The following is a 26,783-nucleotide window of genomic DNA, read 5'->3' as shown; positions in this document are numbered from 1 at the left end:
TCCTTAGCTTTCCTGATTATCCTCCCTTCCAAAGAAAATGAAGGCTCAGAATTGAAAAAAAATTCAAGAGCTGCAGAAACAACATTAGATTCATATTTAGACAGCAATTGATTTTTTCCTTGGGTAAGAAAAATTATGCATTTGCTTCTAAAATATGAAGAGTGGTGATTATGATTCATGCACACATGATTCATAGAGAAAGCTGGAGCTAAAACACAGCTAAACTAATAATATTTCGTCCTTGTGACTAAAGCTTGTCCAAGCTTAGAACACGGACCCAGAGTTAGAGCAGAGAATCTTGAGGGCAGTTTTGCCCATGTTTTGACTTAGTTACAGGGACACGGGCAGGAGAAACTGCTGTTCCTGCATAACCCACCTCCCCAAGGTGGGTGCATTTGTATTATCTGCAGCTGTTCCCTTTTCTTCACCCACTGAGTTTCCAAGTATGATTGATTTCTACTAATGATGCCCAGAGCCAGGCTTCATCTTCTCTGTTGTGGATTATTGCAGCAGCTCCTAATGGGTGTCCCCACTTGTTGTATCTGCCCCTCTCCAGCATACCTGTTCTCTCTCTTATTACTGAAGTGAATTCTTAAAGCATCGGTCAACTGTGTGGCTGAGAAGAAAGGTCACAGACTCAGGCATTAGTTATTTTCTCACCGTGTGACCCTCAGCCGCCTCACCTTGCCGAGCATGAATTTCATCATCTATGAAACAGAAATGACATTCATTTAACGGTCTCTTTGATGAGGATGAAACGTGTGTAAAATAGCTTGCACTGTACCTGAAATACAATAGGTAATCAGTCAATTTTGCTTGCTTCTCAGTGGCTTTGTATTGCTGGAAAAATCAGACCTAATTTTATTATGCTTTTCGATGCCCTTCATGTGTATCTCCTCCCTTCACTGTCTGTATACTGCACATGGCTTCCCTGCCTCCTCTTCTGACTGTGTTTTCCCGTCGGAGTCTTCTAGGAACTGATGCTTGAATGGATACCATTCTTTTGTCTTTTCTTCTGTGTGCCTTTTTATGGTGGTATAATTCTGCTGTACAATGACCTGAATCAGCTATGTGTGTGTGCTCAGTCGTGTCTGACTCTTTGTGACCCCATGGTCTATAGCCTGCCAGGTTCCTCTGTCCATGGAATTTTCCAGGCAAGAATACTGGGGTGGGTTGCCATTTCCTACTTCAGGGAATCAGCTCTGTGTGTACATATATCCCTTCCCTCTTGGACCTCCCTCCCACCTCTGTCCCACATGTCTAGGTCGTCACAGAGCATTGAGCTGAGCTGCTTCCCACTACGGAGAAGGCAATGGCACCCCACTCCAGTACTCTTGCCTGGAAAATCGCATGGACGGAGAAGCCTGGTAGGCTACAGTCCATGGGGTTGCTAAGAGTCGGACACGACTGAGCGACTTCACTTTCACTTTTCCCTTTCATGCACTGGAGAAGGAAATGGCAACCCACTCCAGTATTCTTGCCTGGAGAATCCTAGGGATGGCGGAGCCTGGTGGGCTGCCGTCTATGGGGTCGCACAGAGTCGGACACGACTGAAGCGACTTAGCAGCAGCAGCAGCAGCAGCAGCTTCCCACTAGCTCTCTGTTTTACACATGGTAATGCATATGTGTCAATCCTGACCCTTCAACTCATCCCACCCCTCCTTCCCCCACTGTGTCCACGTGTCCATTCTCTACATCTGTGTCTCTCTTCCTGCCTTGCAAATAGGTTCATCTGTACTATTTTTCTACATTCCACATATATGCATTAATATGTGATATTTATTCTTTTCTTTCTGATTGTCTTGACTCTGTATCCAGACTCTAGGTCCATCCACATCATGACCCAGTTTCATTCCTTGTTATAGCTGAGTAATATTCCATTGTATATACGAACCACATCGTCTTTATCCATTCCTCTGTCGATGATTGAGTACCTAGACTGTTGCAAGAAAATCAAGGTCTTGTGGGGCTTCTTCACCCCCAAGGAAGTGAAGTGAATAGCACCGCAGATCTATCCTGTGTCTAATACAGGGCGCATTCACACCAAGACTGTGACCAAAAGTAGGCTCTGGTTGCTTATTGCTCGGAAGCCAATAAGGAGGCCAGGTTGTTGGAAAGGAAAGTTTGCTTTATGTTGGATGCTGACAGTGGGAGGAGGATTGGGGAGAGGGCAGATGCTGGTCTAAGGGCTGACTTCCCCCACACTTCACCAGCAATCAAGAAGCCAGAGGTTTTATAGGCAGAAGGAGGAGGCTGCGTATAGAAATGGCACAATCAGCTCTGAGTCATCTTGAAATTGGTCATGCTGTGGGTCTGACCAGCGTCATCTTGATTGTTTTCAGTACAGTTAGTTTTCAGTTTCAGGGTTGTTTTTTTCTCATTTCTTTGAGGCCATTTCTCAGAATTGTGGTTGCTTAAGTCATGGCTACGGTCTGGTCATCATGCGGTTAACTTCTTCCACCTGGTGTGGGCTTTGGTATCTACAAGGCAGCTCACAGGATGTGGCTCAGAATATTATCTACAGCCCTTGAGAAGGAGTTTGACTTTGTTTGCTGATGAAACTGTTACTATTTTGTCCTGTTTTACTGCGTTTCTTTGCTTCTGCGTGTTCTCACTTCTCTGATTAAACTGATTTTTTGGCTAAAGCCTTTCCATGACAAATGGCAGGTGGAGGACATGGTCAGAGAAGGACCGTCGAGTCCTGCTCTGTTTCTGTGCTATGTGCTCCCACTGTTCGATACTGTCAGAGTCGCTGTGGGTCTGAGTCAAAGTTGGCCACTGACCTTCAGGACTTTACATTGGAATAGGAGAAGAGAAGGCTGAGCTAATCCGTGTATACCAAAGAGGATGAGAAAAGTTCCAAGAATGACTGGGCAGTAGAGGTTGAATGAGATAGGGGACACATCTGCTCCGGAGGACATGACTGAAGACTTTAAGGAAGACCATGAAATAAGCGACAGTTGGTGAAGAACCAAGGACAAATTCAATAGGCAGCTTGGAGTGGTGGGGACCACACTGGTTTGGATCCAGAGAGGGGCTCTTAATACCAGCCCTGCTCCTAACCAGCAGTTCCTGTACCTGAAAAGCTCTTTTATACAATCTTTTGAAGACCTGCTTCTTTTTGTTTATCATCTAGGTCTGTGTTCGGATGTCATATCCTATGAGTCCCTCACTGAACTCCCTATGTAAAGGAATCTTGGACCCTTTTGCCCACTGCAATCTCTCTTCATGTCAGATGTTGTTGGTGTCTAATTCTCTCCTCTGTTGCCCCCAGTTCTTTCACGTGTGTACCTCTCTGAAACGTGATTTAGGAGAGAGGAGTTCTCTTGCCCATCCCAGGGATTCTCCTGATGGTTATTCATCCATTCAGCCTCCTTCCCTTCCAGTGGCTGGTTCAGGGAAGGGCGTGTGACTCAGTCCTGGACAGGGAGGCCTGGGGATCATGAGGACCTCTGGGAAGGACTGTTTTTTCTCTCCCAAGAGAGGCAATCTTAGGAGCCGTCTCTCCTTCTGATGTTGATGCTGTGCCAATATGTGGAATAACTGTAGCCACTTTGCAAACCTGAAACTATAACCTGAAAGCCACAGAGTGAAAAGATGGGCGGAGCCTGAGAACCTCAGGGCAGCAGGGGCCCGGGGCATGACGTCATTTTCCTCTGACTCTTCACTTATTGTGTGTATGTGTGTAGGGGGATGAGTATACATTTGTTATGTTTCTGTGTTGTTTAAGCCAGAGATAGGAGATCTGTTATGAGTTGCAGGCTTGTGACTTGTTACAAGTATTTGATACTGCAGTGGCACCATGAAGGCAGCCATGAGAATATGTAAACAAAAGGGTATGGCTGTGTTCCAGCAAAACTCTCATGAAAAGAGATACCCGGACAGGCCTGTGAGCCAACATGAGTTTAATCATTGAATCAGGATTCTGTTCCTTTCCAGTGAAGCCATGCCACGAATGCATTTTTTCTCCCTTTACCCGGACTCATTCCTTAGATGCCAGTATTACTGCAGACGGATTATTGACTTGTTCGGTATTCTGTCTCTGTCCCTGGAAGAGAAGTTCTGTGGGGACAGGGACGTGTATTCTCTTGTTCACTACCCGGCACGGAAGGGGAGTTCCATGAGTGCGTGAGGGAGCGTGCAGGCAAGCACATGAACCTGGCCCAGCTTATTCATCTCTTTGAGTTTCAGTTTGATTTCCTCCTTTCTGAAAGGTGAATGATAATAGTATCTGGAGGTGAATATAAACCTCAATGGATACCTGTTGTTGCCACGTGATTACACAAAGCAGCCCCCTCCCCCTTTCTCAAAACTACTCCAAATCAGATGATAAATTGCATGGTGCCTTTAACGTTAGTAACTGTTTATAGAGTCTTGCTCTGCGTGGGGCCTAGTGTTGAGCTCATTTTATGTATTACTTTGTCTGCTCCCTTAGGAAATCTTTTGAGTGTTAAGCTCATTTCATCTATTATTTTATCTATTCCCTTAGGGAATCTTATGAGATGGCTGTTGTTATTCCCATTTTAGAGGTGAAAAAAATACCGAGGCTCAGAAAGGTGAAATAACGTGTTCATAGACACACAGCAATGTCAGAGCTGACATGTCTGTCTCCAAGGAACGTGGTCCTAGCCCTTATATTCTGGTAGATTTCAGTCCAAGAATGCCTGTAATGACATATCCCTCCCTTTGCAAGGTGACTTCACCCTCCCTTATGGAGATAGAAATTCTTTCTCCTCCCTTTATACCTGGATCAGTCCTCTCACCTGGCTTGACAAGTAGGATGTGACCGAAGTGCTGTCCTTTATCTTGCAAGCCTGGGCCTTAAGAGGTCTGCAGCTTCTACCCTCACCTTCCAGAATGTTCCCTCATGGAGACCAGCACCAACGTGAACTCTGACTGCCCCTCAGGACGGACAGGCCAGGTGCCATTTTGCACATCCCAGCCATGACCCAGAGCCCCCAGGCTGGATGTAGGGTCAGGAAGCTAAGATCTGATCAAATTTCTGATCCATGGAATTGGGAGCTGACAATAACACTGTCGTTTAAGTCAGTGAGTTACAGGGTTATCTCGTTATGCATCAGAGGAAATCCAAGGCACATATATATAAATGTCCTTTCAGTGTCCATCCTAGCATGAGAGGTGGTGTATGTCAAGTGTCTGGGTGTGTGTGGCTCGTGGGTGATCAGTAAATAGTGGCTGCTCATATCAGCACAGATGGAATTAGAAACCACAGGAGCCAAGTCAGGTGCATATGAAAGTTGGCCTGGGGAGGGTGAGGCTGCAAAGATGTTGAAAGGATTAAATGCAACAGTGAAAATACTGAATCTGCCATCTCTGTAAACTTCCCTCTCTAGAAAGTGCTCTCTTAGCTAGAATTTCATATTTTGGGTGCAATGGATATAAAGTTTCACTTATATGAGATAAGTAAGTTCTATATACCTGCTGTATAATGTCATGGCTATAGTTCACAGTATTGTACATTTAAAATTTTGTTAAGATGGTAGATCTCATGTTAAATGATTTTACCACAATTTTTTAAAAAGATGCACAGAATATGTCACAAAGTACAAGGAAAAAAAATAACCAGGCACAGTGGGAGGATTCTTGCATATAAAACCCTCAAAGCTTGCTCATGTCCTGGAATTGATCTTCCCAGGTCTCAGTCAGTACCTTTGTCCTTTTATGATGGGGGAGGATTTCTGAAAGGGGCCTTTCAGGTATTAAAAAAAAAATCCAGTTCTAATATTTAAAGTACTTAAGAGCAGATTTTGTTTCATGTCAGGACAGTTTTTTTGATCTCTGCTCTGGGCCAGATGCCACCTCTGTGTCTGCTGTCCTCCTTATAAGCAGGGATTTTAACCAGGCTTTTTGCAAAACACAATCATGATATGGGATTTGCCCATAGTCATCCAGAGAAAGCTGCCCCCATGCAAGTTTGTGCCAGTGCTACAAAGGAACTCGAGAGGAGGTGCTGAAAACAAATGAACATTCTAGAGAAGTAGTCAGAGTTCCTCAGCTTCCTCTTCTCTTTTATCATCAGCAAATGGCTGTTTTCTTCCTTTAGCTGCCAAGAAGTTACAGTTAATATAGTGTTCATCACACAGGGTCTGTGCTCACTTAGATGCTTCCTACATTTTTCTCCAGTAACGGTGGCAGCCACAAGGAGAGCAGGAATAATGGTGATGATCATACAAGTCAATTCAGGAGAGATCTATTGACTGCCTATAAGAGGCCACCCAAGTTTCCTCAGACATGAAATCAAGGCATGAATAAGGCATAGTCCAGACCTTGTGTTGCTCATAGACAATAGTAGAGACAGATAGAAAATGAATTACAGTTCAGTGAAGAGAGTGCAAACACAGAAGGTCCAGGTGGTACCAGGTTAATTAACTCTGCCTGAGGAAGTCTTCCCTGACCTCCAAGGCTGGCCCTGATGCTCCCTGTTTTAAAGCTCTGTGCATTGTTCATTCATGGCATTTACAACAGCTGGAAATTGCATTTTAGAGTGATGCACATAAGTCCTCCTTCAACAATGTAAGCACTGGAAGGACAGGACATTTTGCTCACCATGAAATCCTTAGTAGCTGGGCTGGTGATATCTACGCAGTAGGCACTCAGGGGCAGTTTGTTGAATGGAATAAGGGAGTATGAGATCAGGGAAGACTTCTGAGGGAATGAGATGTTTAAATTAGGTTTTGAAGGATGAATAGAAGCCTGCATCTGTAATAGGAACAAAAGTAAATATAAAAATATTGACAATTTAAGAGGAAACTATAACCTCTTTGAAAGTGAAAGTGTAAAAGTGTTAGTCGCTTAGTTGTGTCCGACTCTTTGCAACCTCATGGACTGTAGCCTGCCAGGCTCCTCAATCCGTGGGATTCTCTAGGCAAGAATACTGGAGTGGGTTGCCACGCCCTTCTCCAGGGCATCTTCCTGACCCAGGGATTGAACTCAGGTCTCCAGCATTGCAGGCAGATTCTTTACTGTTTCAGCCACAAGGGAAGCCATGACCTCATTAGCTATTTGTTATTGAATCCCCAGTTGGACCATAAAGAAGACTGAGTGCCAACGAATTGGTGCTTTGGAATTGTGGTGCTGGAGAAGACTCTTGAAAGTCCCTTGGATTGCAAGGAGATCAAAACCAGTTAATCCTAAAGGAAATCAATACTGAATATTCATTGGAAGGACTGATGCTGAAGCTGAAGGTCCAACACTTTGGCCATCTGATGCAAAGAGCTGATACTGGAAAAGACCATGATGTGGGAAAGATTGAAGGCAAAAGAAGAAGGGGATGACAGAGGATGAGATGGTTAGATAGCATCACTAACTCAATGGACGTGAATGTGTGTTTTTGTTTCAGGATAAAACATAAGCCTTTTGAAAAAATCAAATTAAAAGGTATATTGCAATATATTAATATTGTGGAAGAAAATGGAAAAATAATGATTGAAATAATGCATATTTGTATAATCTCAATGGATTTTCCAAAATTCAGAAATTCAGTTTAACCAGCATCTATATCAAACAAACAGGCATCATATACACTCTGCCTGATTCCCTTTGGGTACTGAAAACCACTGCTAAGAACATACTGTCCTGACTTCTGCCACCATAGGTTATTAGTTTTGATTATTTTGAACTTTATAGAAATAGGATCATACAGTACACATTCTTTTGCATTTGGCTTCTTTTGTTCAAACATGACTATGTAATCCATCCATATTCCTGCTTATAGTAGTATTTTACCATTTAGTGTCTAAAGTATAAATATACCTCATTTAATTTACTCATTCTACTAAGATTTGTATAATTTCCAGTATTGAATTATTATAGATAATGATAATATTTGTATCCATGCCTTTTAAGGTATATATATATATGCATTTCTGCTGAATATATTGCTAAGACTGGCATAGCTATATTATAGGGTATGTGCACCTTTAGTTTTTGTAAATACTGCTACATAGTTTTTCGAAGTGGTCATATCAATTTACACTAACCCCATCTGTACAAAGAAATTTCACTTGTTTCACATCCTCTTATTCTTGGCATCATCTGCCTTCTTCATTTTGGCCATCTGGTCAGTGTGAACTAATATCACATTACAATTTTTAATTTGTGTTTGTAAGATTGTAAATGAAGTTAAGCATCTTACATTTGATCATTGGGCTTTCCTTGTGGCTCAGTTGATAAAGAGTCTGCCTGCAATACAGGAGACCCAGGTTGGATCCTTGGGTCAGGAAGATCCCCTGGAGAACGGAATGGCAACCCATTCCAGTATTCTTGCCTGGGAAATTCCATGGACAGAGGAGCCTGGTGGGCTGCAGTCCATGGGGTCACAAAGAGTCAGACACGACTGAGTGACTGACACTTTCACATCCTCTTACACTTGGCTTCATCAGACTTTTTCATTTTGGCCATCTGGTCAATGTGAACTAATATCATATTACAATTTTAAATTCGTGTTTGTAAGGCTGTAAGTGAAGTTAAGCAACTTTACATTTGATTATTAGTCATTTGGTGCAGTGTATTGATGTATAGTTCGAGGCATATGTTCCTTTTGTGTTGTGCTTACCAAATTGTACTAAAATTCTCCAGTTCTGTAAACTCTTGGATGCCATGAACTAAGCCTCCTTACTTTGTGTGGCTTCAGCCACACAAGGACAGTGCCTACCAGACCGTTTGTTCACCAAAGCTCATGTGAAAGCTCAGGGTTCAAATGAGGTTCTTATTCAAAGAGGTGAAACCAGGATGGAAAGCCAAGCCTGGAGGATGCTAATCCTGTGCTCTAAAGAGAATGAAGAAGGCTGAGCTGCCCATTTCATCTCCATTGCACTAGAGCCATTCCAAATGGAATGCTCAATTAAGCCAATGAGTGGAGTCCTTCTGAGCAATGGACATTCTAATATGGCCACTGTTGGGAGAACACCTGCCTTCCCTCTTAGCAGTTTATGGATACAGGAGTGGGCTCTGTCTCATCTCCCTCCACAGCCACATCTCATTTATGTGGAGCCTACTCAGAGTGACCCTTGATCTCCCAGTTACACTCGATGCTTCCAAGTAAGTGCTTATGGCTGAAATACAGTGCCTAAAAGTATGTGCTTTGGGATCCAGTTACGTTTTTCATTTACTCCATTTGAGCTTTAGTCAAGTGACTTGCCCTCTCTGAGTCTTTTTCAGCTTAATATTGGGTTAATCTCTCCCACCTCCAAGGTCATTGTAAGGGTCAAATAGTTCATGAATAAGAAATATTTGGGAGAACTCTTGGTAAAGACTGATCACTCACTCAGTGGCAGATCTTGTTATTAATGGTGACACTTAGAGTGTGTAATTTTGAAATTTAGTAAAAGATAGTGATGACCACGTGTTTGGCTCTACATAGCTTTGGGATGCATTTGTGATGGGCATGTTGTAAAGTAAGAGGCAAATCAGCGGAGTAAACAAACTACGACTAACTGAGCCTTGGGAAGGTTACACAATATCTGTGCATAAGGACACTTTGAAGAACTACCTAAGAAATAATATTTGTAAAATGCAATGTGATGTATGGCTCAGGAAATGTCAAAGGGTTGGAGAGGAGGTTGCCTGGAAGGCTAGGGTGAGAGATGAAGCTAAGAAAGTACCTTCAAGCCAGATCAAGGAGGGCCTTGTGTGCTATGCAAAAGGGATGGACTTTAGTCTCCAGACATTGGGAAGCCAGTGGAGATGTTTGACAGAGGAAATAGATAAAGCTATTTTTCAGAGGATGGGCCTAAGGGGAGCTGAGGGATTATTAGAGTAAGTTACTATATCACTGCCTTTCATTCTTAGACTCCAGAGAGTAAAGGATTCCCCTTGAGACAATGTCCTCTTAATTGGCTTTTTATACTAATTAACTGCCTCTTGACCTTCTATCTTCAGCCACTTAAATCATTGATGATCTCCTGCAAAGGCCTATTCAGCTTTGCTCTTTGGGAAGCTTCATGGAAAGTGGAAGGGGCTCTGTCATGAATCAGAGACCTATCCCCAACCCAATTTCTGCTTCTCCTTTGCTGTGTCCTGGGGTGTCTTTTAACCTGCCATGGTTTCAGTGCCAAGTTCTATATTGAGGGAGGCAGCCTGGCAATTTCCCCACCAGGCAAAAATTCTATGATTAAATCCTTTGTCATTGTCACCACAGATAGCTAAACTGTAGAGCTTCGCAGGAAGGTCAGGGTCAGTTCAACATCCTGGGGAGGAAACTGCTACTTAGTTTACACCTGCTCCAGATCAGATACTGTGCGAGGCCCTTAACTCATGGTGACATAGTTCGCCAACCCAGGCTTACAAGGAATGTAGCTCTTTTTCTGAAGTTGAACTTCATTTCTATTCTAACCTCCAGGTTATAAATAGCAGCCATCGAGTCCAGAATCTCTCCTTACTCTTCTGTGAGGTTGAAGCCAAGTTCTTGGGCTTGCAGAGAGTCAAAGTATTGGAGGTGAGCGTGGAATTGTTTAATCCTTGGTTATTATCTGCCCTCATCAGCATCATTTGGATTTTATATCTCCTTACAGGAGCCTTGGTCTTAACCTCTCAGCTCTCAGCCCAGGGCTCCTTCCATGTCTGGCTCCATGAAGACTTTAAGATCCTTTTTCTAGGACACCAGTCAGTGCCTGGGAAACGCTGAGAACTTGCTGTGTCCCCCAGCCTGACCCAGGATGAGCAGATACAGGGGCAGTCAGCACAGAGATTCCTCTGGGTCATCAGGAGAGACTCGTTGTCTCTGTAAGTAGGGACACCCGGCCGAGTTTGCAGGTAGGGAAGAGCATGGAGCCTCTTACAGGGAGTGTGCCATCTTTCTTCCTTTCAACTCTCTCTCAAATTGCCCTGTTCCAGTCAAACATTAGGTAGTTTCTAGTTTGAAGAGGGGGGAGAACAAATTACACTGTAATGTTCTAAAGCTACTATTCAGGCTGGGATTCCTAGACTTTTGAAACTCCAAAATGTTTGCTATCAAATTTTGATCTTTCTCATTACATTCAAAAGTCTGTTTTGAAACTTAAAATCGGAGATCCAATTTTCTTTTTCTGTGTCTTCAATTTAAATGCACCATCTCTCTTCTGGGACTGGGGAAGGCTGGATGCCCAGTGGCCCCAAATGAAAGACAGTGCTGGGACAGTCGTCTGCACAGAAGAGGGAAGCTCTTTATATTTCAGAGTTTTACTCTGTTCATATTATTTCCTGTAGTCATCGCTTCCACCCCTTGTGGGGGAGCCATGCTGGCCCATTATGGTTTTGACTTTATAGATGAAGAAACTGAGGGCTAGTGGGTAGGTGACTTGTCACAGGTCACATCCTTACAAAGACAAATCGAAAATCCTCTGTGTTCATTATTTAGGTGGAAACTGAAAGAGCTGCCCCAGGTGTTAATGAGCTTCCCATTTTGTGGTGTGTGTGTGTGCGCGCGTGTGTGCATCTGTGTGTGTGTGTGCATGTGCGTGTGACCCAAAGGATTGAAAAAAAAAAAAAAACTTGGCTGCTCCAGGACTTAGTTGCAGCTCACAGGATCTGTGTTGCCACATGTGGGATCCAGTTCCCCAGCCATAGATTGAACCTGGGCTCCCCTTGCATTTGGAGGGTAGAGTCTTAACCACTGGACCACCAGGGAAGTCCCCCCCCTCAAGGAATTTTAAGTGGCTTGAATTATTAGGTTATCCCAGCAGTTCCTCAGGATCTTGATTTAAAGTCGCTGATCTATAGACACATTTCTCAGGCTGTAGAAGTTTGGATTCTTCATGTTCTCACTTTCGGAAAAGCAGTCAGCATGGGAGGTGAGGTGTTGAGAGGTAAGGGTTGTTGGCTTAGCCAAGGTAAACAGGGAGGTGAAAAGCACTCGTTACCTTCTCCCCTGATTTGCTGTGTGTTTTATCGCTTCGTCTCACAAGGTCTCAAATGCATGAGGAGGGCCACATTGGCCTTGCTGGAAAGTGCCAATGGGGCCTGTCAAACTGTGGGCTCAAAGCAGAGAATTGGTTGAAAGAATATGTGCTTTTATTCTAACCCCTCTCTTTGAACACAGAAATGAGCAGTTTGCAGATTTATGTTGCAATTGTCAGCAGTGTTCAAGAGAAAATTGTCTTTTGCCATTCTTTCTTTATCCTGTTTATCATTTATTTAATAAAGAGTAGAGACATAGTTGAGGGCTCCCCAGGTGGTGCTAGTGGTAAAGAACCTGCCTACCAATGCATTAGACATAAGAGACACAGGTTTGATCCCTGTGTTGGGAAGATCCCCTGGAAGAGGGCATGGCAACCCACTCTAGTATTCTTGCCTGGAGAATCCCCATGGACAGAGGAGCCTGGGGGGCTATAATCCATAGGGTTGCACAGAGTCAGATTTGACTGAAGTGACTTAGCATGCTTGCATGACATACTCAAAAGCTAGATGAGAGAAGATTTCATCCTTCTCCCAGTTGAGTTTGTGGTATTTTTGGAGAAAAATTAATAATTTAAGGCAGACAAATGCTTGAGGTTCTTCCAAGATCTAGAAGAAGGGATGTTTAGACTGAACTGGGGTCTTTGGGGCAGATACCCTAGATTATAGGATAGGATGCCCTTTCACATGGGTTGTTAAAAATAAGGAGCAAGTGTATAGCACAGGGAACTCTGCTCAATGTTCTGTAACAACCTAATTATGAAAAAGCACTTGAAAAAGAACAGATACATATATATGTATAACCTTTGTTGTTCACCTGAAATGGACACAGCATTGTTAATCAATGGTACTCCAATATAAAATAAAAAATTAAAAAAAGAATGCTTAATTAACTAAAGGAAACTATGAGCAAGGTCTTTACAGACAGCCCTCAGAATGAGAGAAAATAGTAGCAAATGAAACAACTGTCAAAGGACTAATCTCCAAAATATATAAGCAGCTCATGAAGCTCAGTATTAGAAAAGCAAAAAACCCAATCAAAAAGTGGGCAGAAGACTTAAACAGATATTTCTCCAAAGTAGACATACAGATGGCTAGTCAACACATAAAGATGCTCAGTGTCACTCATTACTAGAGAAATGCAAATCAAAACTACAGTGAGGTATCATCTCACACCGATCAGAATGGACATCATCAAAAAGTGTGCAAACAATAAATACTGGAGAGGATGTGGAGAAAAGGGAACCCTCTTGCACTATTGGTGGGAGTGCAAACTGATACAGCCACTATGGAGAACAGTATGGAGATTCCTTTAAAAACTAGGAATATTAAAACAGTGAATAAAGAAAAAACTATGAATAGAACTACGATATGACCCAGTGATCCCACTACTGGGTATAGTGGGAAACCATATGGGAAACCTGAAGAAACCATAATTGAAAAGACATATGTACCCCAGTGTTCACTGCAGCATTATCTACAATAGCTAGGACTTGGAAGCAACCTAGATGTCCATCGACAGATGAATGGGTAAAGAAGTTGTTGTACATATACACAATGAGATATTACTCAGTTATGAAAAGGAATGTCTTTGAGTTGGTTCTAATTGGATGAATGAACCTAGAGCCTATCATACAGAGTGAAGTAAGTCAGAAAAAGAAAGACAAATATTATATATTAACGGATATATATGGAATCTAGAAAGATAGTACTGAGGAATCTACCTACAGGGCAGCAACAGAAACAGAACAGACTTTTGGACACAGCAGGGGAGGGAGAAGGTGGGATGATTTGAGAGAGTAGCATTGAAACATATGCATTACCATATATAAAGTAGATAGCCAGGGAGAATTTGCTGTATGACACAGGAAACCCAAGGCTGGTGCTCTGTGACAACCTAGAAAGGTGGGATGTGGAGAGAGGTGGGAGGGAGGCTTAAGAGGGAGGGAACATATGTGTACTATGGCTGATTCATCTTGAGGTATGGCAGAAACCATCACAATATTGTAAACTAATTGTCCTGAAATTAAAAATTAAATTTAAGAAAAGAATTAACTAGGAACTTCGCTGGAGTTCCAGTGGTTAAGACTTCACTTTCCAATGCAGGGGGTGCCGGTTTGATCCCTGGTCAGAGAGCTAAAATCCCACGTGCCTTGGACCAAAATAGACCAAAACACAAAACAGAAATAATGTCACAACAAATTCAATGAGGCTTTAAAAATGGTCCATCAAAAAAAATCTTAAAAGAGTTAAGCATAAGGTGGGAGGGAAGCAGAGGGAACAGATGAGCAAAGACTTGAAAGTATGAACAGATGGTGAGATGGAGGAAACCTAAGCTGGGAAGTATCAACAAGGCAGGAAGGACAAGGGTGTTGGTGGTGCGGAAAGAAGGCGGAGATGCAGAAATGAGAGAGTTAAGAAGAAAACTCTTCATTAATGTGATTTCAAAACCTGTTCATTGCCCAAGAGCTTTGTGCCCCAGGAAGGCGAGAGGCTGTGGGGACGAAATAAAAAGCTATGGACTTGTAAAACTTTCAAAGTCAAAGGAACACAGTTGGGGTCACCCAGCCATAGAGAGAGAAGGCTCAGTAGTTCCCATTGACTGCACCTCCCTCTGTGCTAGGCATTGTCTATCTCAGCCCAGCTGGTCCAGAAAGCAGAACTGGAGACAAAGGCTTGTGTGCCCACAGTTCTGGGGAGAGTGATTCCAAGGAAGGAGGGCCAGCCCGTGCAGGTGATACCCGGGAGCCAGCTCTACCCCCAGTGGTTCCACACTCCCACGGGTGCCATAGAGCTCACCTGAGAGCCAGCTTACATTGCATCTCTGATGCCCATTCTGGATGGCAGGAGAGAGGAGACTGTTTATCCATTGTTCCTGCCTGCCTGTGGTCAAGGTTTTTTCCCCAGCAAAGTAACTCCCTTGCACGTTCAGACTGGACATGCATGAGGTCAAGCAGGTGGGAGGAGGGAGGGGTGTGGTAAGAATTAGGCAAAGTGAACAAAGATCTATCTCATCATGCATGTATATATGTGTGTGTATATATATACGTATCTTTATTTGTATGTGTATATATATCTGTATATGTATGTGTATATATATGTATACATGTATCTGTATGTGTATATATATGTGTGTATATGTATCTGTATATATATGTATACATGTATCTGTATATGTATGTGTATATATATGTATGTGTGTATATGTATCTGTATATGTGTGTGTATGTATATGTATACATGTATCTGTGTATGTATATGTATATATATGTGTGTGTGTATATAGAACTGTATATGTATGTATATATATATATGTATGCATGTATCTGTATATGTAGGTGTATATATGTATACGTGTATCTGTATATGTATGTGTATATATATGTATACATGTATTTGTATATGTATGTGCATATATATGTATACATGTATCTGTATATGTATGTGTATATACAGGTGTTTTGCCTCATCGGTTCTGTTTACTCCTATGAATTTTATTCCTTTTTGCATTGTTCATTGTTGGTATATAAAAACAAATTATTTTGCATGTTGATTTGTATCTGCAACTTTGCTATATTCATTTAATTGCTCTGAAAATGTGTGTGTATCCTGCTGTTTGTGTATGTGTGTATGTTTATATATGTGATGAACTGTAGTGGTTTCTACATACAAAGTAATGACATCTGCAAACAGAGAAAATACTCCTCTGTCCTTCCATACGTGGATGCCTTCATATCTCTTTTTCTTGACTAATTACTCTGGCTAGGAATTGCTGTACTATGTTGAATAGAAGTGGCAAAAGCAGTCATCCTTCTTTTGTTCATGTCTGTGTAGAGAAGGTTTTCAGGGTTTACTTACTGAGTTTGAGTACAGCTATGGGTTTTCCACGTCCTTTATTAAATTAAAGTGTTTCTATTTTATTTTCTTTTTTCTTTTTTTTCTTTTAGTTGGGGGCTAATTACTTTACAATATTGTAGTAGTTTTTGCCATACGTTGACATGGATCAGCCATGGGTTTACATGTGTTCCCCTTCCTGGACCCCCCTCCCACCTCCCTCCCCATCCCATCCCTCTAGGTCATCCCATTGCCCCAGTCCTGAGCATTTGTCTCATGCATCGAACATGGAATGGAGTTCTGTTTCACGTATGATAATATACATGTTTCAATGCTATTCTCCCACTGTTTTGTTTTTTTTTTAAGAATCAGGCAAGGTGAGATCAGATTCCACCTACACGCATGAAGGTGATTGGAGCCCAAACAGTTCAGTCCACCCTGATATGGTTAGAATCAGAGCTGGGTGAGGCCAAGAGGGTCTGAAACAGCCCACAGAAAGCATCTGATATGCACGCTGTATTAGTTTTCTGTGCTGTGAAGTAAATTAGCACAAAGGTTATCAGCTTGAAAGAGCAAACATGTATTATCTCACAGTGCCCGTGGGTCAGGTAGGTGGTTGTGGCTCAGCTGGGTAGTCTAGCCCAGGTCTCTCACCTGGGTGCCACTAAGGTGCTGTCCGGGACTGTAGTCCTTCTAAGGATGGTCCCCTGCCCGGTTCACTCAAAGGGTCATTGGCAGGATTGGGGTCCCACAGACTGTTGGCTGGGGATGTCCCTCAGTCCCTTTACAGCTGGCCCTTGCTGTGGGGCAGCTTACGACCCCACAGCGGGTCTATCTGACAGAACAGGAGAGGACAAGCAGAGTGGAACCAGGATGTTTGTAGTCTTGGAAGAGGATCCACAAGCGCGTGGATACCAGGAGATGGGGTTCCTGGGGCCATCTTAGAGGCTGCCTGCCACACAGACTCTATTGTGTTCAATATTTACAGTCATCCCGGGGACATAACCCTCTTATGCCACTGAGGACATCAGCCCAGATGCCTTTCAACCCTTCCTGGGCCCGGAGCCCATCCTGATAACTTCAGCCCTATTGTGCTCTGCTTTCTCCAGCTATGCTATGGGCACCATAGCTGTACCAAGTGACACCCCAGTCATCCTGGCCTTGGTTCTACTGCGTCTGCTGCGGAACCTCCCACTTCCAACACCAGAGTAAAATGCAGGCAGTGTCTTCTCCCACTGTGAAGGGCAGTTTAGAGTGTGTGCACCCCTGTGGCTGGGCTTCAAGGTGTAAATCTCCGTTCTGTGATCCAGAGCAACTGCAGTCCACTCTCAGCTTTACGTTTCTTCCTCTTAAACAGAATAGTGTTTTTACTCATCTCATAATGCCATGGTGAAGACGGGTTAGTTTAATATATAAAAACACAAAACAATGCAGAATTTTCTTGGCATACGATTTTCTTTTTTAAAAAATATGTATTGTTTTATTTGGCTTCTCTGTCTTAGTTGCAGCATGTGGGATCTTTAGTTGCAGCATGTGAACTCTTTTTTTTTTTTCCTTTTCTTTTTTTGCTTTACAATATTGTACTGGTTTTGCCATACATTGACATGAATCTGGGCATGTGGGATCCAGTTCCTTAACCAGGCAGGGATGGAACCTGAGCCCCCTGTATTGGGAGCCTGGAGTCTTAGCTACTGGACCACCAGGGGAGTCCCTATAATTTTCACTGTATACACTTTAGCCAGAATTTCTCAACCTTGGTACTACCGTATTGCAGTTAGTTGTATCTCGGGCCTCTATTCACTACATGCCAGTGACTCTCTCTAGTTGTAAGATCCCAAAATACCTCCAGATATTGCCAGAAGAAATGGCCTTTCCCTCCAGTTGAGGACTTCTGCCCTGTGCTAATCAAAACTCAGGATTTTTTTCTTTTTTAATGAATGGCTGGATGGTTGTTGAGGATTCTATGTCTTCTGGGAAGGGAATGGGTAGAGAGAGCCCCGGAGGGGTGTGTAGAATGCGTTGAAGGGAGAAGTGTTTCAGGGTCACTGTGTCCTGAGGACAGGGTCCAACCTGGGTCTCCACTGGCATTGGAATCCTCTTCCGCTGTCTGGTGTCCAGTTTTGTCATCTGTAGAATGGGCTAAAAAGCCCTATTTTTGTTTGGATTGTTATAAAAAGCCCTATTCTTTTTTGGATTGCTGTAAGGTTTAAATCAAATAATCTCTATGTGAAACTGTGAAGAAACTATTTTTCATAGGAATACTCTGAAGTGGGATTGCTAGATAATATATTAACTCTGGATTTAGTTTTTGAAGGACCTCCATATTGTTTTCCATAATGGCTTTACCTGTTTACATTCCCACCGTGCTTGCTTCTTGAATGTGTATTCTGTTTCCCAAATAAAACAAGAAATCCCTGATCTGTAAGTGTCCAGGCTTTACAGGACCTAGAATGGTACCAGAAATATCCTGTATGCGTCGCACCCACAGGAAGGGTTGTTTGTGTCTGAAAGGAAATGTTCCAGGTAATTCTGAGTCTGTGGGCTCCTAAGACCCCCATGAATTAGGAGTTTACCCTCAACTGTTCTTTCTTTTTCCCTCTGCATGAGAGCCCTTTTGTTTGGAGAGCTTCTGCCAATTCTCCCTAACCGCCCCCCACTCCCCTCTTCCCAACACACACACGCACACTCATGCCAGGGACACACACATAGTAAGCACTCAGTAACTGTTTATAAGCCTCTTGACTGGCCTGTGAAAGGCAGAGCTCGCCCAGGAAAACCAAGCCTAGATTCTCAGAGCTCTACTTTCTGTGAAGATCCACCTAAGCCAGGCGGTGCTCAAAAGTGATGAAGTGAGTTCACTTTCAAGGCTTTCCCCTAAAACATGTCACCCAGAGGTGATACTTCTTGTCCATCAGCCACACTCATCACCCAGCTCCTGAGAAAGGAAATGCAATTGGTCATGACCTCTGCAGGAAAAAACACTGCATTCACTAGAAAGACTGGCTTCCTTAGACCTCCCAGGTCCCAGCGCTGTGTCAGCTGGGGTTAAAAGGCCATTTTTCTTTCTTTTTGCTGAAGGCTGGGAAAATAGATGTGAAGATGTCTCTGGGACCAACATTTGGCTCAGAGCCTGGGCTGGTAAACAGATGGGTTCCTTGCAAGTGTGCGGCTCTTGCTCAGGGAAGAAGGGTGATGTGAGTGCCATGGGGCTCCTGTGTGCGTGCTCCTGATTTTATAGTTATTCCTCTTCTGTCTGCAGCTAGAGGTGGGAATTCAAAGGAGGCAGCCAATGCTCTGAAAGTGTCCGCGATGTGCTTGGATTGCAGAGCTGGTAAATGAGAATTTCCTTATCTTTAATAGGAATTCGATCACATATTATTTAATAGCTTTTCTCAAGAAGTGGACTGTAGTTCTATTAATCCAGGTGATAACCTACAAAATAGGATTATCATAATCAAGGAAGGTAGAGAGATACCCTGTACTAGATTTGCTTGGATTGTCATAGCGGAAATTGTCCTGTTAAAGGCTCTGAGAAGTCCTGCAGTCTTGACAGCTGCCTAACCCAGTTTCTCCTAAGCTTGAGTGAGCATGGAAACCTCCTTTGATATAACGCCAACAAATATTTCATATATAAAAGAGTAACTAGGCTCAAAATTTTATAAAAATATGCTCAGTTAGATAATCTTGGAAGACTAAGAGGTCTTTCTTTGGACCGCAGACATTTTGTGAGTTTCCTAAATCGCCAGCTTGCCCACTCAGCACAGGGCACTGTGAAATGTCATCAGAGGGCTCGACATGGCTGCTGGCTTAGTTTCTACAAACTCACCAGACGTTTGACAGCAAACTGCACATAGTCCGCCAGTGTTTCAACTCTTCATCTTAGACAGCATTTCTCAAACCTTCTTAGAACAGGGACCCATGTCTAGGGCAACTTAGAATGTGGGATAGGGAAGTGCCTAAAGTTAGGGGAAAGAGTCCTTGCCCATAAGTGTGGAGTGAAACTGAGTAGCCCTGGGGGGAAATGGCCGTGGCGGCCTTTTAAGGTAGAAGTTCCCTGTCTCTGGGGGGTTTAAACCCGGAGTGAACAGCGGCGTGCTGAGGAATCAGAGGGGATTCCTCCGGTTGGAAGCATGCTTTCCACATTTGGGGTTCTGCTGGAAGAGTAGGCGTCTGACCTACTTTCCCTGACGCATCTCTCCCCATCCTCCTCCTCTTTTTCTTCCCTTCCTCCTACTTCCATCCAGAGGTGGTGGGTGGCAGGTGAGCCTGGGATAAACCAAGGATACATATCAGCCTTGTGAAAATGACCGGGTTTCAGGTCCACCACCTGCTCTCTGATCCTTGGAACTGTATCCTTCTCCCTAGCCATTCCAGAACTGGTAACAGGCAGCATGTTGTTCTAGATGGGCTCTGGGTAAATGGCCTCCTGGTCTTCTGGTCTGGGACACTCGTGTTTTCCTTGAGTCCCATCCTAGCTATGTTATCTCTGGCTTCAGCATTAGCCAGCCTTCCTTTTGACCTCAAGCAGAATCCCAGCCTGGACTTCCCTGGTAGCTCAGCTGGTAAAGAATCCATCTGCAATGCAGGAGACCCCAGTTTGATTCCTGAATCAGGAAGATCCCCTGGAGAAGGGATAGGCTACCCACTCCAGTATTCTTGGGCTTCCCTGGTGACTCTGATGGTAAAGAATCTGCCTGCAATGTGGGAGACCTGGGTTCAATCCCTAGTTTGAGAAGATCCTCTGGAGGAGGACATGGCCACCCTCTCCAGTATTCTTGTCTGGAGAATCCCCATGGACAGAGGAGCCTGGTGGGCTACAGTCTGTTCGGTCATGAAGAGTCAGACACAACTGAGCGACTAAGCACAGCGCAGCACACAGAATCCCCTCCAAGTCTTGCGATGCACCTGGAACACCCAAACCCACATTCCAAAGAGAGCCAGCACAGGGGGAATGTTTCACCCCAAACATCCATCCGTGTATGCATGCTAAATCGCCTCAGTTGTGTCTGACTGTGTGCAACCCTAGGAACTGTAGCCCAGCAGACTCCTCTGTCCATGGGCTTCTCCAGGCAAGAATACTGGAGTGGGTTGCCATGCCCTCCTCTAGGGGATCTTCCCAGCTCAGGGATTGAATCCTCATCTCTTATGTCTCCTGCATTGGCAGGCAGGTTCTTTACCTCTTGGGCCACCTGGGAAGCCCCAAACCTCCATTTACCCATCTGATATTTATTGAATCTTTACACAGCGCTAAGTACTCTTCAGAGCCCTTGAGGAATTAGATATGAAAAAACCAAGTCCCTGAGGCTTCTGGCCTGATGGGGAAGGCAAGCAAATGAGGAATTATCTATGCCCTGGGATAAATATAATGATGCGCTTCCAGTCTCTGGGGGGTCAGAGAGGATGGATGCTGATTAAAGGCCAGTTTTCAGGAGAAAATAAAAAGTACATAGTTTGCTAGGTAGTTTCAGCAGATAATGATATGTGTTCATGGCTTTGCTTTGCTTTACAATATTGCCAAGGGCATACTTTTTACCTGCAAGGTCAGGTGACCTCAAGGATTCCTTTGTAATTAGGACCTTTGTTGTTTTTCCATGTGATACCCTCTGTAGTTGGGGTTAGATGATTCTGACTTGAATAGTTTGGTAGTGAATTTTGCTATGAATGTGAAGTCTAAGTCAGTCATGTTCAAAGTAGCCAGCAGCCTGGGAAGATATTCGATATTGATTATAGTTCATCTGTTTGTTTGGTAAGCCTTTACTGGGGACCCAGTGTGCCCAGAATTGTTCCAGGCCCTCAGTAAGCAAAACTGAAATTCTCTTTATTTTTTTTTTATTGATTTATCTTTTAAACCTTTTATTTTGTATTGGAGTATAGTTGATTAACAATGTGATAGTTTCAGGTGGACAGCAAAGGGACACAGCCATACATATACATGTATCCATCCTTGCCCAAACTCCCCAGTTCATTTCAGTTCAGTCTCTTGGTCATGTCCGACTCTCTGTGACCCCATGGACTGCAGCATGCCAGGCTTCCCTGTCCATCAACAACTCCTGGAGCCTACCCAAACTCATGTCCATCGTGTTGGTGATGCCATACAACCATCTGTCATCCCCTTCTCCTCCCGCCTTCAATCTTTCCCATCTTCAGGGTCTTTTCCAATGTGTTGGTTCTTCTCATCAGGTGGCCAAAGTATTGGAGTTTCAGCTTCAGCATCAGTCCTTCCAATGAATATTCAGGACTGATTTCCTTTAGGGTTAACTGGTTGGATCTCCTTGCAGTCCAAGGGACTCTCAAGAGTCTTCTCCAACACCACAGTTTGAAAGCATCAATTCTTTGGCACTCATCTTCTTTACAGTTCAACTCTTACATCTATACATGACTACTGGAATACCCCCAAACTCCCCTCTCTACTTTATAGCAGAGAGAACTCAGTTCAATGTTATGTGGCAGCCTGGATGGGAGGGGAGTTTGTTCAGTTTTTTTTTTTTTTTTAATAAATTTATTTATTTTAGTTGGGGGCTAATTACTTTACAATATTGTAATAGTTTTTGCCATACATTGACATGAATCAGCCATGGGTTTACATGTGTTCCCCTTCCTGGACCCCCCACCCACCTCCCTCCCCATCCCATCCCTTTGGGTCATCCCATTGCCCCGGCCCTGTTCAGTTTTTTAAATAAAACTTTTCCCCCAAGGAGCTCCTACAAAAACCTTCCCTGCCCCATTGTAAAACAGAGAGAAGAGGCTTGATCTGTTGACAGTAGTAGGGGTGGGAGAATCTATGAGTTACACCTACTTGGTTACCCTGAATTCCCTTGATGAGTTCTAAGAATGGGCTCTCCCCTGCCCTGGGGTTTTAGGTGTACTATCTGAAAACCACTCATGTTGAGAGAAAATGATTGGGGGAGAGATGAGCACTCAGCCTCTATTTCAGACTAACTAGATTGAATCCTGCTCTGACACTTGGCTGAAATAATACATCTGTCTGAGCCTCCATTGCATTCTTTGTAAATGGTCAGTGATCACGTGATCATGAGGTATCTCTTAGGGGGTTGCCATGGACCTGAGGATGTCTTGTTCATATCTGGTCACTTCTGAGCCCGAGTGAGGACCTGTTAACAATTCTGCCAGGACAGTAGATGTTAACTGGGACGTTCCCTGGAAAATAAAGACACACAGGTTCATTAAGATGACGGTATGCGATGGGTTCTCAATGTATGTTTATTTAAACAGATATTATTATTGCTCCTATTTGTTGTTGTTTTTTAGTCACTAAGTTGTGTCTGACTCTTTGGGACCCCCATGGGCTGGAGCACACCAGCCTTTCCTGTCCTTCACTATCTCCTGAAGTTTGCTCAGATTCATGTCCACTGAGTTGGTGATGCTATCTAACCATCTCATCCTCTGTCGTTCCCTTCTCCTCCTGCTCTTAATCTTTCCTAGCATCAGGGTCTTTTCCAGTGAGTCAGCTCTTTGCATCAGGTGGCCAAAGTATTGGAGCTTTAGCTTCAGCATCAGTCCTTCCAATGAATATTTAGGGTTGATTTCCTTTAGGGTTGACTGGTTTGATCTTGCAGTCCAAGGGACTCTCAAGAGTCTTCTCCAGTATCACAGTTTGAAGGCATCAATTCTTCTGTTATTCAATTGGCATCAGTTGCTCCTATTATTCTTCCGTTAATAGGGAGTTTGGGACCAAATATCCACAGCAAGGGAGTATGGTAGAACGAACTGTTCCAGAGTCTGGAGGAACCAGGTTCAAGTTCTAGTAAGAAAGTGCATACTGTGCTCCTAGTCTGTCTTTGAACAAGAGTACCCCAAGGAATTGACTAGATGATGCATCGCGAGAAACAGGCTGGAGACAGGGCCAGGTGGGGGTGGGCACTGAGCCCAGAGCATGTTTAGCACTTTCTCTTGGGGTCTGAGTGTGGGTGTCTCAATAGCATATTTTCCATGGCTGCTCCAGAAAGCTTTTCATTACACATTTAAAATTGTCACATTAGCATGCTGCCTTAAGATGAATGAAAGCCCCGCCCCTGCACTTGGGGGGATGTTGTCCACCCATTCTTTGCTCCCTACACCACCCTCCCCCTTACCCCGTCTGCAGGACCCTCTCACATCTGCCCTGTCCCCCAGTCAAGCCTTCAGTCCGCACCCTGAAGTTGTGTCTGCAGGTTGATAAGCTGGACCCCTCCTTCTGGAGTTTCTGAACTTGACTGATTTCTAGTAAAACCCATGGCTCACTCCTCTGTGCACTGAGAGCATCTGCTACTAGCTCCCTGAGGCCTGCAGGCATGGGGAAGGAAGGTAAGGAGGTTAAAAGTTGAGCAGATTTAATGGAAGAACCCATAGGAGAACTGCTATGAATATATTCAGCAGCCTCCTTTTGGCTACATATGTCCCCTATACCCTTGAAAAGCCAGTTGGTGCCTCTGCACTTACAGTCTGGAGTGTCTGTGCTGTGACTGCTCACCGCTCTGGTGGGTGCAGGATGGCAGTCTTTCCCTATTTTACAGAAGATTGAAGTAGCTGACCCAGCGTCACACAGTCCTTGAAGAGCAGAGGTGCAGAATCTTGCTCCCAGGCTGTGTTGTCCAGAGCTGACGAAGACGAGCAGGCTGAGGTCCAGGGGAACCCCACGCTGAGCCGAGGATGGGCAGAGGCACCTGGGGCTGCGGTGCACTTAGATACCGTGTCCAGGGGAGGGAGGGGGCCACCCCAGCTGATCCAGAAGACACTTTGGGGGTGCCATGAGCAAGGGGTGACAGCACCCCTCTATTGTCTGGGGCTGAAAGATCCCAGCATGTGCCATCTTCCGAGGAAAATGCTCTTGGGACATGAGCTCTGATGTCAGACTCTCAAAGCCCTGTCCTATGGGAGAAGGAGACTTAATCTGTGGATTCAAAACCACAGGAAGTAGAATCCAGGAGGGGCAGGCAGCCTTGACGCCAGAGCTGAGACATAAGAAAATTATGAGTTATTTTCAGAATGAAGTAGTGTTTACTGAGCTGTTGGATAGATGAGTTGCCTAGTACAAGCGTGTGTGCTATTGGAGATTTTATATCTTTTCAATTGAGATAGAATTCACAAAACATCAATGTTACAGCTTGGAGTGTACAATTCAGTGGCACTGAGCACGTCTAGGGTCATGCAAGCATCCACTTTAGTGCCAAAACACTGTCAGTGCCCTAAAGGGACAGCCTCTGCTCAATTAACATCACTCACCGCCACGACCCTCCCCAGTGCATGGAAGCCCCACACTGCCTTCTCTGTGCATATGCCTGTCCTGAACATTTCCTGTGAATGGAATCCTACAATACATGACCTTTTTGTGTCTGGCCTTAATGTTTTCAAGATCCATCCCCACTCTGGGGCTTGGCACTCTGGCTCTCTGGCTCCAGATTTCCCAGAAACATTTCACCTGTCACAGAGCCGGGCCCCCCATAGGATCACAGATGCACACCTGTGATCTCAATCTCCTGGAACAGCTCTCCAATTCTTGGGCAGCTCAAGATCGGGGCGTATTAACCACCCCTGCTCTCCAAACCAGGGTGTGGACTGTACACCCTGGCTCAAGCACAAGGTAGCCGGGATCTGGGGCAAGTCAGCCAAGGACACCTCCTTGGACACATGTTTGGTGTGCTTCCACAGATGCTCTGGTTACATGACTGAATGAGCCACGTGCCCCCTACAGATGCACATGAGGGAGGGGCGTGCACATCCTTTGGAGCAGAGGCAGGTGCTGGCTGGCAGTAGGTCCAGGGCCAGGGAACCAGACGGGCTCCTGCTGATGCTCTCTGGGTGGAGAGACCGAGTGAGCCGAGTCAGAGCACCTTCAGCTCTGGGTGAGGTTCTTCTGTGTGTGGCAAGGTGGGCAGAGTGGAGGCTTGTGGAGGAAAATCTGTGTTCGAATCTGCACTTCTGCTACGTACCTCAGCTTCCCCAGTGCAATAATTGTTATCCAGAAAGTTGCTGTGAGGTTTGAATAAATGACTGAGTGCATCCACAGACTATTTACGGAGCCCTCACTAACAGTATCTGGGAATCTCAGGTAGCTCAGTGGTAAACAGTCTACCTAAGAAGGAGATGCAGGTTGGATCCCTGGGTCGGGAAGGTCCCCTGGAGAAGGAAATGGCAGCCCACTCTAGTATTCTTGCCTGGGAAATCCCATGGACAGAGTAGCCTGGAGGAGTTGCAAAGAGTCGGTCATAACTTAGTGACTAAACAGCAGTAGCGGCACTAACAGTATCTAAGGACTTGTGTTGGATGCTAGGGAGGAAGGACAAGCTGAATCTGCTCAGGCTCTAGTCCCCTTTTCATCCTTCCCACCTCATCCCGGTGTCCTGGGGACTGGGTAGTTTAGATGGAGACTGAAAAGAATCAAGAAGGGGTGATTGCTAGTTCATATGGTCTTTTATAGCAGAGCTGTAAAGTGGCTGTCTTTAACTTTATCACTTTCTCTCCTTTATTCACTCTCAGTGATAATGGAGCCTGCCACATGCTGGCCACCATTCTTCCCTGATGGACACAAGGTCAAAGGTACACACAGGATTTAGAGGCCTGTGAAAGGAGCCCTCAGAGGTCCCAGAGCCCAAGGTCACACTGCTCAGTAAGGGGCAGAGCTGGCCTTCTGGTGCAAGTCTGCTCCTAAAGCCTAGGTTCTTTTCAGGAGGCAGAACTGTCCTTTCATTGCACAGATGGGTAAACTGAGGTCCTTAAACAGAAAAATAAATGACATGAATTTTCGCCAGGGATACTGACATTGAAGCCCTGATACCCTGCATCCTGTGTACAGGTTATCAGTTGAATAACTGCCTTGATTTGTGAAGCCCTGGCTGTGGTCCAAAGACCACGGTAGGGATTTAACCTGTATTATTTTAGTCATCACAGGCATGTGGGAAAAGGTAACTATTCTCTTTGTGCAAATAATGAAAATGAGGTGCCTCAGAGTGAAATCATCTGCCTAAACTTGTCTTTTTGTTAAGCAGCAGAGGGGTTAAGATCAAAGTCTTTGTGAGTCAGAATTTTCCTGCTTTCTCACCACAAAGCACAGGGACCAA

At 44.4% G+C, this 26,783-nt stretch overlaps 1 protein-coding gene across 15 annotated transcripts in view; it reads left to right on the top strand.

Annotated features, from left to right (window-relative positions):
* Window positions 1–26,783, top strand: part of FAM135B (family with sequence similarity 135 member B) — a 252,056-nt gene that overhangs the window by 59,097 nt on the left and 166,176 nt on the right. For 5 of the 15 annotated variants that reach the window (XM_081503750.1, XM_081503752.1, XM_081503746.1 and 2 more), the window contains one exon: window positions 8–123. The exons of 7 other annotated variants lie outside the window; for them this stretch is intronic. The gene's annotated coding sequence lies outside the window, so the exon portion shown is untranslated. Of the gene's footprint in view, window positions 1–7; window positions 124–10,360; window positions 10,457–26,783 lie in introns of all 15 variants that reach the window. 3 more of the 15 variants (XM_081503755.1, XM_081503748.1, XM_081503747.1) reach the window with 2 other exon arrangements.

Source organism: Giraffa tippelskirchi, chromosome 6 (genome assembly GCF_054371585.1).
Source record: "Giraffa tippelskirchi isolate mGirTip1 chromosome 6, T2T-mGirTip1v1.2.pri, whole genome shotgun sequence".
Classification (NCBI taxonomy): domain Eukaryota; kingdom Metazoa; phylum Chordata; class Mammalia; order Artiodactyla; family Giraffidae; genus Giraffa; species Giraffa tippelskirchi.
The sequence above is the reverse complement of the archived record's forward strand: the minus strand, read 5'-3'. Positions and strand labels throughout refer to the sequence as shown.